We start from the raw sequence: 12,208 nt of genomic DNA, 5'->3' as shown, positions 1-12,208 counted from the left end.
AGATTTCTGAAAAAGCATAGTAGAAATTGGCAACATAGACTATGATATGACAGTGGAGTTATTCTTCAGGCAAAGGTTCGGCTCCGGCTTGGTTATGTGTGCATTATGTATCGGGTGGGTGAGTTAGCTGGCCGTAAGAGTACAGTTTGGAATCTACGATTTGTTTTCAAATTGCACAGGGCATCAGAATCTTCAGATTGCACAAAAAAAAAGAAACAATTCAAATCAAGCGGTGGATATACTGTCTCTAGGGTTTTCTCATTGAAATAGATTCAAAAAGATGTCACGATGGTCTAGAACAGCCTTTTTTTAGCCGATCCGGTCTAAATATTTTGTGTACTAGATCAAGGACTAGATCTAGGAATTTTCCGTGGACCAGTTCATTGTCAACTCACACAGCAATAACTCTACAGCCCTATTAACGACTACTTAAGATTTCGTCAACACAGAAAGGCAATTTTCCTCCAATTTTCCTCCCATTTCAAGTGAGTTGAATAAACATTGTAGAATTGCATAGAGTCTACTCTACTAGCAGACTCTATTCAGAAAGGAATGTTACATCATTGTACCAGTTGGCAGTTGGGGCAGTGTGGCCACACATGGCTTATCAGTCCAACGTTAACTGCCCAGTGGGGTGCCCGTTTACAGTACACCACAGTTTCTAGTGTGCCTTTGACATCAATTAGGAAGCGATTAGTGATCTTCTAAGAAGTTGTGACGACAAGCGCCATTCGGCTGGCGGACAAAGATACTAGCATTTACACATGATCCGACGGTTAAAACCATTTTAAAAGCCTTGAAACCCTCAAGAAGTTCACGATTTACTGATAGATACATTTTACAGCGCGGAAGAGAAGAATAACGTACTGTTCATGAAACAATTTCGTCCGATGCGTTTGTTGACGTGTTGTATTTGCGCCAGACGTCAGAGCAGAATTTCGCGATGAAGAGAACATTCAACAAATGAATCTGTGCTTGTGAAATGTAGTTTTTGACTTTGTATTCTTAATGGATCAAGAGAAGACAGAAAATGTGCCATGTGGCCTTGTTACGTCTGTTTTAGCTTACGTCATGACCGTCCCGGGGTTACAAGCACGACTTCAGCAATAATAAAACAACGAAAAGACCAACCGGTGTGTTTATATTAGGAGCACTTTGTTATAACTTGAAGCTACGAACTAACGAACCTCACTAAACCTGGCTTAAATTGAATGAAAATGTAAAAGAAAATGTAGAATGCTCACCATTGGAAACATGTTGACTAGTTTTGCCAGCCTGGGTGGGGTGGTTCTCGTGGCAGCGGGCGACGTGCTTCGCTGGGCGGGCGACGGCACGTGGAACATGGCGATGAGCTGTTCCACGGCCTCCTCCAGGTTGGAGCTTCCTCGTCGTATGTCCCGGAGAACTGCAATCCCGAGGTTTTCCTCGGCTCCAGGAAACACTTCCACCAGAGCCTGTACATCTCTGTCCACGGTACCGCGCTCAGGGCTCTCTGAGTCAGAGTCGACGTCAGGGAAGGGGGTCGAAGCGCTGGACGTCCCAGCTACCGGCTCATCTGGCCTGTTGTACCCCTTGTACAAGCAGGTGTCTGTGTACACATATTCCGTTGTTGTCCTCTTTTTCGACGGAGGGTTTTCAGCCTGTGACTCTACGATGGCTTTGCGGACGTGGGCCATCGGGTGCAGCCCTGGTGAGTTCTTGGCAAAGTCCATCATCTTCTGGTTCAGGGACTCGTACAGAGCTTTGTTTCTCACGCCTCGCGCCGCCTGCTTTACCTGGCGCTTTGCTGACAGGCTGGAGGGCTTGGTCGGGGCGGCCGCAGGCGTACCTCTGTGCAGGTTGGCGATGCTGATAACATCGGCAGCAGATATCCCGCTCTCCCTCCTGGCGTTGATTTCTTTCGCGTGCTCATCTCTGTACTGGACCACCTGTTTGCAGCCAGGACACTGACAGTGCCTCCACTGGCAGTTTTGTTTGTGCCCCCTCAGAGGAACCACTACTCCGTGCACGCGACATCGCTTGCACGTGTACTCACGTTTCTCCATTTCGCTCCGTGAGATCTGGTCCCTTGGAAGAGTGCTTGGGAGAGTGATGGACACATGTTGTGGCCAGTGCTTTATATTCCAGTGCCTTAGAAATCCTAGCAACAAGACATCTCTTCGCATACAGGTGCGATGTGGCACCAGCGAACACGGGTGGTTTATTGCCCTGACACAGTCTGGCACCAATGATCACTGGGAAAAGCAGAAACTGCATGTGTCACATTGTGTGTTTGTGTTTCTTGAGCCGTTGTCCGGAACGACTTCGTGCGATTCTTGTGCCTTTGTAGTGCAATCCGATTGCTTTTTTCACGGTTTTCGGTTGTGACATAGGAATTGAAATGTGATGTAATGACACCGAACTAGCCACTCCTAGCTAGTCCCCGACCGAAACCTTTGCTTGGAGAAGAATAGGACCACCCATCAAACGCGAATCCTCACACCTAGCCGACAAATAAGTTTGAACGATCCGAATTTGAAACACGCCGAAGTCACCGAAAGAAATTTCGCAAAAACCATAAGTGGCTATATTTCTGCAAGGAGGTCCTTGATTTCTATTCTAAACATATTTTTGCGTCTGTCTTGCTCCTTTCCTACCCTTATCTTGGCCTTTTGCTTCTCTTGTTCACAATGGGCGTGAGTGGCAATTGGTGATTTTGTCAAAGGTGTGTAAATTTTTGATTAATCAGTTTCTTTTTCTCTCCAGTGAGGGAATTACATCCCCTCCTTTTCATCAGTCACAGAAAACGCCTTTTTACCGAAACTAAAATCTTCCCATGCCAAGTTGTTACAATAACAAATCTCATGAGAAAACAGCACCTCACAGACTTCGCACGTGGCCGCTAAGACCTACTCTCCAAGCAGAGTTTTTTTACGTGTTTGAAAAATTGAAGGCACACGCGTGCCGGTGCAAGAAAGGGCTTATGTCTCGCACGGTCGGTAACGGTACGTCATTTGCCAAAGCAAACAGCTGGAATAGGTTGACAGTCGACTTGGGCCAATAAGTTTGGAAATCCCGTGCCTTAGAAATCCTAGTACGAAGCAGAAACACTGTCACAAAAATCGTATATATGTTTTTAAAAAGGGACATGTTTTTTTTATAAGGGGGCAAATTAAATCCACATATGTTTTGAAAATAGGGCCGTTTTTTTAAAGGGGGCAAATTAAATCCACATATGTTTTGAAAATGGCACATGTTTTTAAAAAGGGGGCAAATTAAATCCACATATGTTTTGAAAATGGGACATGTTTTTAAAAAGGGGGCAAATTAAATCCACATATGTTTTGAAAATAGGACATGGTTTTTCTTATGGGTCATATCTTTTAAAACAATATGCATCTTAAAAATAACCAAAATGAGAATATGAGACGAAAAAAAAACATACACCATTTTCATTTTGTACCGTGTATAAGTTTATTCCCCAATCCAGGAAACCCACCGGTTTGCAAAGTGGTGCTTTCAAAATGGTCTATCATTTCCGATTTACCCCCCATTTTGATAGTGGTGCTTTCCAGTTACGCCGATTTCAAACTGGTCGATTTCAAAGTGGTCGATTTCAAAGTGGTCGATTTCAAAGTGGTCGATTTCAAAGTGGTCGATTTCAAACTCCAAACGGAAATGAAATGACGTAAGTCGGAAATGACGTAAGTCGACGCTCATCGCCAGAGAAGCCACCAAGTATCGGTGATCGCTGTTTACGTCCTTGTTTTCACCGTCTTGTACGCGTTTTCTGATCAGCTACGTGTCCCCAGGATATACCAGGTTTGTGTTGAATTCAGACTATATAAAGTCTTGTTTGTTTCATAAATATGATTAAATTCGACTGGAAATGCGTGTTTTGTAATGACGCCAGATGGGGGAGGGGGGCATGAACTCGTACGAATACATGTTCACCACGCGTATACACCACCATTTGTTACTAGTAATAATGTTTTATCTGTGTGCATGTGCTTACATAATGGACACATCTAGACCTTCTGGTGAAACGGTGTTGCTTTCCAGGATAGTTGGCCATTCTTACGGGAAACTTCAAACATATACAAAGAAGAATGGTAGAAAGGTTGAGCCTCGTATGTGTATGCCTTGTTGCTGTGATTTATTATGTTATAATATTTGTGTATATGATCTAAGGATAACAGTATGGCTATTTCTTGAGAGAAAAGAATTGTGTAATGAACGTGGCAAACATGAACACATGCTACATAATTTGATCCCAGTTTGCACATGAAAACATTTCGATTTAGTTACATTTTATTTATTCATCAGCTTTCACTGTTGCTCGTCAATATATGTGTATATTTTTTTTGTTCTTTGCTAGTTTTATGGACACCAGCAATAAAGTGGCTGGGCCATATCTGCGAGTCAAGGACTGGAGTCAGATGCCACTAAGAACTGTTGACTCGGAGCGAAATTCTACAAGTCTGTGGAGCAGCTTCAACCTTCCATGGACATGTTAACTGTTTTTGTGTAACTGAAGACATTCAAATTTTTCAATGCAATTTCAGTAGGTGTATACATGATAGTGAACACTGTAACTAGTATAAGTATAAAGGTATGTACCATACGTTTGGTGTTCGGAACTTCCCCCTCCAACCCCTGCGTTTGACTTCAGTAGTTCTTTCTAGGATGTGTTGACTACTGTATTTTGACAAGATAACACAAATATGTTTCCTTCAATTTTAGCCTCACATCATTGCCTTGTCTAAGATTCAACTTTAGGCATGTAAGAAACCACGGTTTTCTTATATAAGTAAGGTTTTTATTGCACAAGAAAAATACTATTAGTGTTGTAGCCTTTTGCGTAGAATATGTTAACTATTATAGTGTAATTATTATTAAAAATCCATTTCCTGCAACTTCATGCCTCAGTCCGACTGATATGAGACACATGGGAAATCCCCCAAGTTCTTCTTACATATTGATGATAACTTTTACTCTACTAGTACATTGCATTGCACAATACATTGAAGGTACAGCAGCATTCTTCACAAAGCACAATCTTCATCTTCAATGGGAATGGAAAATACACTCCAAGGTCTATTCATATACTACAATGATGGATGTACATGTACAGTCTGTCACAAACTGAAAGTGACCAAAGCGTACATGTATATTGAAACACAAAGTGGTGAATTTTTGAATAAGAATAAGTATAATAAGAATAGGTAAGAAAGGAACTTGAGGAGAAACCCTTGCCATCTGACAAAGGATGAATATTGAACAATCTACAAAATGTACAATCTGCATGTGATTTTTTTTTCCGTCAATTAGGACATACAGACCATGCTTGTCCGTACAGTAAAAATACATGAGAACCTCTACACAACATCCCACTACATGTATTAGTACATAATTAGATCAAGTTCAGAGAACACACACAGAGATCACACCTTTATCATTTACTCATGATTCATTCAATATCACTGGTCGGAATAAGTATGATACAGGCAACAAAGGACATTCTAGGCTACACCATTTTCTAAACAATGACATCATCTGCATAGATACAACTAGATTGAAGAATCATAGCTTCTTATAAAGAGACTGAGTGTTGTGAAACATTACATGAAATGGATCAATTTTCATTTACATGTACTAGCTATTCATTCAATTCATTTACCCTGAGGAATCCAACACTTACAAAATATTCTACAATCATTTGCAAATACAAAAATTTTGTTCACATCAAACTTAATTATCTACAATATTATAAAGCACCAGGTATATCAGGTACGCATATTAAATAAGAACACATACTTCGATGTGCTTACAGATACTTGTATCCAGCAGGGATGAAAATCAACATGTTTTCATTGCTTCAGAAAGCACTAAACTGTCAATGTGTGTTGTTTCAAATACATTATAATTTATATACATATCCTTGGTTCAACCGTTGGTTGAAAGACTTTGACACATGCATGTGCATATGCATGACATTCATCCTTGTGTAGACAGCATGATGCATCAACAGCTACATTGTATGGTCATAGCACTCATACTCATAGGTGCTGTGTATATGCAGCAAGGGCTGGGAAAATCCCTACAGTGCCGATCCTCTGGAGCATACTATTAGTAAGAAACAAGGAAAATGCGTTCAAATGGACATAACAACAATTCCCAGTGGCAACAAGGTAAGTTATTCAAAATGTCTAAAAAACTATGAATAATACGTGGTAAATTTACACGCTATGCATATTTTTACAAACCTGAGAAAAACATGCCAGCCAGCAAGGACAAGTAATTTTAATCTTCGTCTGGAATCTGGATAGATATTCCTTTCAAACTAATGCACGATCATACAAATTTATACTCGCTAAGGTCTCTTAACAAACAGAATAAGAAACACAAATTTATTTTTGTGGCTTCCTGGGTTCGTATCAGACTACAAAAATCGTGTCCGAACTTGCACATGGTTGCGCCGGCCGTTCGCCCCCCTCCCCATTCCCCTCACTGACTACGGAGCAAAACTATCGCAAGTTTGTACATTTTAACAATTCATATCAACGAAAATTGAACCACATATCATATCATTGATCGTCTCAAGTTGTTACAACGTAAAGTGAAGAGTTCCTCGATAGCTAGCTCGGCACGCAATTTGCGTAGTTTTGTAATCTTCCAAACGATACGGCTGCATTACGATTTACATTCTATAAAGTACCGATTAAACATGCAACTCTAAAATTATTACAACGTGAAAAAGTCAACACAAACCTGGTATATCCTGGGGACACGTAGCTGATCAGAAAACGCGTACAAGACGGTGAAAACAAGGACGTAAACAGCGATCACCGATACTTGGTGGCTTCTCTGGCGATGAGCGTCGACTTACGTCATTTCCGACTTACGTCATTTCATTTCCGTTTGGAGTTTGAAATCGACCACTTTGAAATCGACCACTTTGAAATCGACCACTTTGAAATCGACCACTTTGAAATCGACCAGTTTGAAATCGGCGTAACTGGAAAGCACCACTATCAAAATGGGGGGTAAATCGGAAATGATAGACCATTTTGAAAGCACCACTTTGCAAACCGGTGGGTTTCCTGGATTGGGGAATAAACTTATACACGGTACAAAATGAAAATGGTGTATGTTTTTTTTTCGTCTCATATTCTCATTTTGGTTATTTTTAAGATGCATATTGTTTTAAAAGATATGACCCATAAGAAAAACCATGTCCTATTTTCAAAACATATGTGGATTCAATTTGCCCCCTTTTTAAAAACATGTCCCATTTTCAAAACATATGTGGATTTAATTTGCCCCCTTTTTTAAAAACATGTGCCATTTTCAAAACATATGTGGATTTAATTTGCCCGCTTTAAAAAAACGGCCCTATTTTCAAAACATGTGTGGATTTAATTTGCCCCCTTATAAAAAAACATGTCCCTTTTTAAAAACATATATACGATTTTTGTGACAGTGTTTCTGCTTCGTACCCTAGCAACAAGACATCTCTTCGCATACAGGTGCGATGTGGCACCAGCGAACACGGGTGGTTTATTGCCCTGGCACAGTCTGGCAACAATGATCACTGGGAAAAGCAGAAACTGCATGTGTTTGTGTTTCTTGTGCCTTTGTAGTGCATTCCGATTGCTTTTTTCACGGTTTTCGATTGTGACGTAGGAATTGAAATCACTTTTTATGTGATGAAGTGAAACCGAACTACATGTTTGTTGTCTCCGTTATGCCACACACAGACCATGACACTTTTATGACAATAACCGTTCACATGCATGGCGTGGAACTCGCTCAGCGCAGAAGCAGGAAAGCGTTTTTTTTTCTTTTAAATTCCAAAGCTATCCGAAGGGGAAAAAGGCCGGCGTCGTGGCGTCGCGGTGGTGTTTAGCACAGAACCCAGAAGTCGTGGGTTCGAAAAATCCAGGGAACCATGCGTTATGCCCTTTGGAAAGACACCTCCCATGAATCCTCACCTATATAGTGCATTTCTATCACCACAGACAATACACTCTCGATTCAGACTTTCTCTGATTCGCAGGTGTTCGGAGTCAATATCCTGTTCGCTCCTGTAAATTTGGAATCCGCACTCTGAACAGATTTCAGTTTCCGGTATCTGTGGGTTGAACAAGGGAGTCAGTGACTTTCGACATGTGCACTAGTCTAACAACAAGATCGCTGGACATGTTTTATTTGGATGTCCTCAAAATCGAATCTATTTTGGTTCAATTAGCTCAGTTGCCGTCGTTTCGTGTACGGTAAAAATAATTAGAACTTGAATAGAACCTATGTGCTTACTTGTACGTTTTCTGTCATCTGCAATGCGTATTTGAAACCGCGTATAAACAATCTTTACAGAGTGAAAAATAAACCGAGTGTATAATAATAATAATAATAATATCAGGTGTATTTGCAGCCAGTGCCACAGGCAGGTACCCAATGTGTAGGTTAATGAGGCTGTTTAACGTGTTCGAGGCACCTCCTCGAGCACGGGACCCCCGTTTTACGTCCCTCCCGGAAGACGATTTCGTGGAAAGCTTCGTATAGAACTGATATGCCGTCAGAAAAAAACAGACTCGTAGATATGCTAGACTCATGGAGGCTACCTACATACAAGCAAGGATATCAAAACATATCTGCCTGGAGTTCACCAAAGTTACTTTTCGGTTCGATCAAACCATCAAACTCATGGATATTTTACACGTTACACTCTCTAATTGGAATAGCGATACATCTATTTTAGTGGTAATAAATCAGACTTAAGAAGAACTTCTTTACCTCGGTACGGGTGAAATCCAAGGATGGCCTTTCCTGGCAAGCGGATTCATTTCCACGTAACTCGTCGTCTATTGCTGACCGGAGCATTGGAACGTTTTCAGGTGTTGCTGAAACTGTCACGACAAGGCAGTACTCTGGAGGTGGATTTCTACAGGAAGCGACGTAGCAGTTCATGTCACTGCTTAGCTCTTGACAAAGAGCCAACAAGCGAGATGTCCCTTCCGGAAAACGTGCTCTAATACGCCTTGAACCTTGAACCAGCGAGATGCCCTCATCGGTTGTAAAAATACTGACGCTTCCAGTGATAGGGCAGGAAATATCTTCCAAGGCAATATAGAGTTCAGTTGCATCTATGGCAGCCGCCATATTTCATATCAGGGATACTATATTGTGATTGTGCCTCACGCGGTAACGACTTACGTTTCAAGACACACGATATTGCCCTGGAAGAGAATGGCGCCAGTCAGAATCTTCCCATCCAAAATCTATTTGGAGAGTACAAGATGAGCCTGTAGTCCAGCCTTGTTTGCTTTGGTTAGATCCCAACGGCAAAACACTACAAAAATCCCAGCCACTCCTAGCTAGTCCCCGACCGAAACCTTTGCTTGGAGAAGAATAGGACCACCCATCAAACGCGAATTCTCACACCTAGCCGACAAATAAGTTTGAACGATCCGAATTTGAAACACGCCGAAGTCACCGAAAGAAATTTCGCAAAAACCATAAGTGGCTATATTTCTGCAAGGAGGTCCTTAATTTCTATTCTAAACATATTTTTGCGTCTGTCTTGCTCCTTTCCTACCCTTATCTTGGCCTTTTGCTTCTCTTGTTCACAATGGGCGTGAGTGGCAATTGGTGATTTTGTCAAAGGTGTGTAAATTTTTGATTAATCAGTTTCTTTTTCTCTCCAGTGAGGGAATTACATCCCCTCCTTTTTCATCAGTCACAGAAAACGCCTTTTTACCGAAACTAAAATCTTCCCATGCCAAGTTGTTACAATAACAAATCTCATGAGAAAACAGCACCTCACAGACTTCGCACGTGGCCGCTAAGACCTACTCTCCAAGCAGAGTTTTTTTACGTGTTTGCAAAATTGAAGGCACACGCGTGCCGGTGAAAGAAAGGGGTTATGGCTCGCACGGTCGGTAACGGTACGTCATTTGCCAAAGCAAACAGCTGGAATAGGTTGACAGTCGAACCAATAAGTTCAGAAAATGTGCTTCTTGACAGTATTGTAACGTCACGACTATCAGTATTTCGAGATTTATTTCGATCGGTGTCTTGAAGTTGAACTAGTCTGTCGTTCGGACTTTTGGAGATGCATGTTGGTCGCGAGTGCGAATTAAAATTACTCTCCAAGCAACGTGTGCTTTAGAGGGGGAAAAAGAAAGAAGAAAACATGACAAAATGGAAAGTCCGACGAAAACGCCTACAGACACGTCAAAATCAGCCGGGCCCACTCCTTGGAGAGTAGCTATTATAAAGACCTTGTTTGTCAAAACAGACTCTACTTCTCGACTGGCGTCAGTGGCATTTGGTGTTTTTAAGTTATGTAAGGTTCTTTTTTTGTCTCCAGTGGAGAATGACATCCCCTCCTTTTCATCAGTCACAGAAAACGTCTTTTTACCGACACTGAAATCTTCACCATGCGCCGTTCGCGCATTCATAGTTGTCACAGATCTCATGAGAAAACAGCACCTCACAGACTTCGCACGTGGGCGCTAAGACCTTGTTTGTCAAAATACTAGCACTTCTCGGCTGAGCAGAGGGCAATGCATGACTGCACAGTAATCCTTTCATTCAGTCTGTTGTGTAACAGCACCTGTCCATATATGAAACGGACCACCCTCATCTCTCCCAGGCCAAAGTCATATCGCATTCGCGCTGTTCATACGCATAGTAACCTCTACTGCACAATCGAGATGTACAGGCTGAACCAGAACGGTGGCGTTTACCGGAGTGGAACTGCCTATGGCAACGAAAAAAGACTGACAGTTTTGCGTTCATATCGCAGCACCAATGGCTGCATAGCGCGTACTGCTCGAGACAACTTCTGTTCCGAGACATACGTGAGTTCGGTTGTCACGCGCTTTGTTCAGACAGGCGAGCTGGAACACCGTCAAGGCCACGGAGATGGTGGACAGCGTGCCCCAGAATATGTCAGGATTTACCTGGAGACGCTTGTCACTGTGAATCCAACCCTCTACATCAGGGAGCTACGACAGCTTGTACAGGACGACCTGAATCTACCACCGCAGGACGTTCCCAGCGAGTCCACAATCTGCAGGTGGCTAGCAGAGGATCGACTCACCCTGAAAGTTGCGGCCAGGATACCACTTGAAAGATTCACCGAGCTGAACATTCAGAGGCGTGAGGAGTTTGTGGAATGGCGCAGTCATATCAATTCTGAACGGATCTATTTCACGGACGAAACTGGATTTGACTTTCATGTCGACAGACGAGATCGGGGTAGAGCACCAGAAGGCCATCAACTACCCCTGGTTCAGTTTCGAAACCCAGGACAAAAGTGGTCAGCGCTCGCAACTATAGGTTGGAATGGATTGGTGAACGTTTTACCGATCCACGGAAACTTCAACAGGGAGATTTGTGACAACTGCTTCAGGAACTATATGGCGCCCTTCATGGAAAGAGATAGCTATTTAGTGATGGATAATGCTTCCATTCACAATGAAGCCGACTTGGTAGCCATTTTCGCGCCCCTCCGCATAACAGTGGTGAAGCTTCCTCCGTACAGCTATGATTTCAACCCTATAGAGCTGGTATTCGGACTGGTAAAATCCCGGCTAAGACGCCAACCGAACGCTGTGGCCGGAAACCCCGCGCTAACAATAATGGACGGATTCATGTCAGTGTCGGAGGTCAGCATAAGGAACTTTTATCGTCGATGTAGGGATGCCAGGTAAAGGCCCATAGGGTCGGTCATAGCTTATGTTTATAACGATAAGAAACAGCCTTGGTTTGTACAGACACCTTGTAAATACATTGTAAACACCCTGTAAAGGATTCTGTAAATACGTTACTAGTATGTCAAGAGCTTCGTCATCCATAGCTCATATGATATATGATGTAACCATTCACTTCTGCATTGAGTGTGAGTTCTTTTTGTTGTGGGGGGTAATTTTTATAACATGCCTTCCTTGGTTGAACATCAGAATCTATGTTTAACCAAGGACATTAGATGAGGTTTGAATTCTGCTCTGACCCTGTATGAAATAAAACAACGGGTACACTCTAATGCTTGTATCACCGATCTGTGAACTTCTCTTTCAACCCTTTTATTGACGGCCAGTTCAGAAACAGTTATGATTTTAACGCCCAAGTCATGCGCGGCTCGACATTATAAACTCAGGACAGTGTAATGTTCTTATTTTCCTAAGGGTACACATGCCATGACATGGTAGAGATTGCGTAC

The 12,208-nt window shown here is 42.3% G+C and overlaps 1 protein-coding gene and 2 long non-coding RNA genes across 4 annotated transcripts in view; 2 read left to right on the top strand and 1 right to left on the bottom strand.

Annotated features, from left to right (window-relative positions):
- LOC136429911 (uncharacterized) overlaps positions 1 to 12,208 on the top strand; it is a 68,219-nt gene that overhangs the window by 4,804 nt on the left and 51,207 nt on the right. The gene's annotated exons all lie outside the window — the stretch shown is intronic.
- On the top strand, positions 3,076 to 4,895 carry LOC136429857 (uncharacterized). Its single transcript, XR_010754817.1, has 2 exons — positions 3,076 to 3,801; positions 4,358 to 4,895. It is a non-coding gene; the product is annotated as an uncharacterized lncRNA (long non-coding RNA).
- On the bottom strand, positions 4,777 to 7,474 carry LOC136429859 (uncharacterized). Its single transcript, XR_010754818.1, has 2 exons — positions 6,751 to 7,474; positions 4,777 to 6,105 (listed from the first exon to the last, which is right to left on the bottom strand). It is a non-coding gene; the product is annotated as an uncharacterized lncRNA (long non-coding RNA).

The sequence above is a fragment of the Branchiostoma lanceolatum genome, chromosome 1 (genome assembly GCF_035083965.1).
Source record: "Branchiostoma lanceolatum isolate klBraLanc5 chromosome 1, klBraLanc5.hap2, whole genome shotgun sequence".
Lineage (NCBI taxonomy): Eukaryota > Metazoa > Chordata > Leptocardii > Amphioxiformes > Branchiostomatidae > Branchiostoma > Branchiostoma lanceolatum.
Note: the sequence above shows the minus strand (reverse complement) of the source record. Positions and strands in the feature narration are given on the sequence as shown.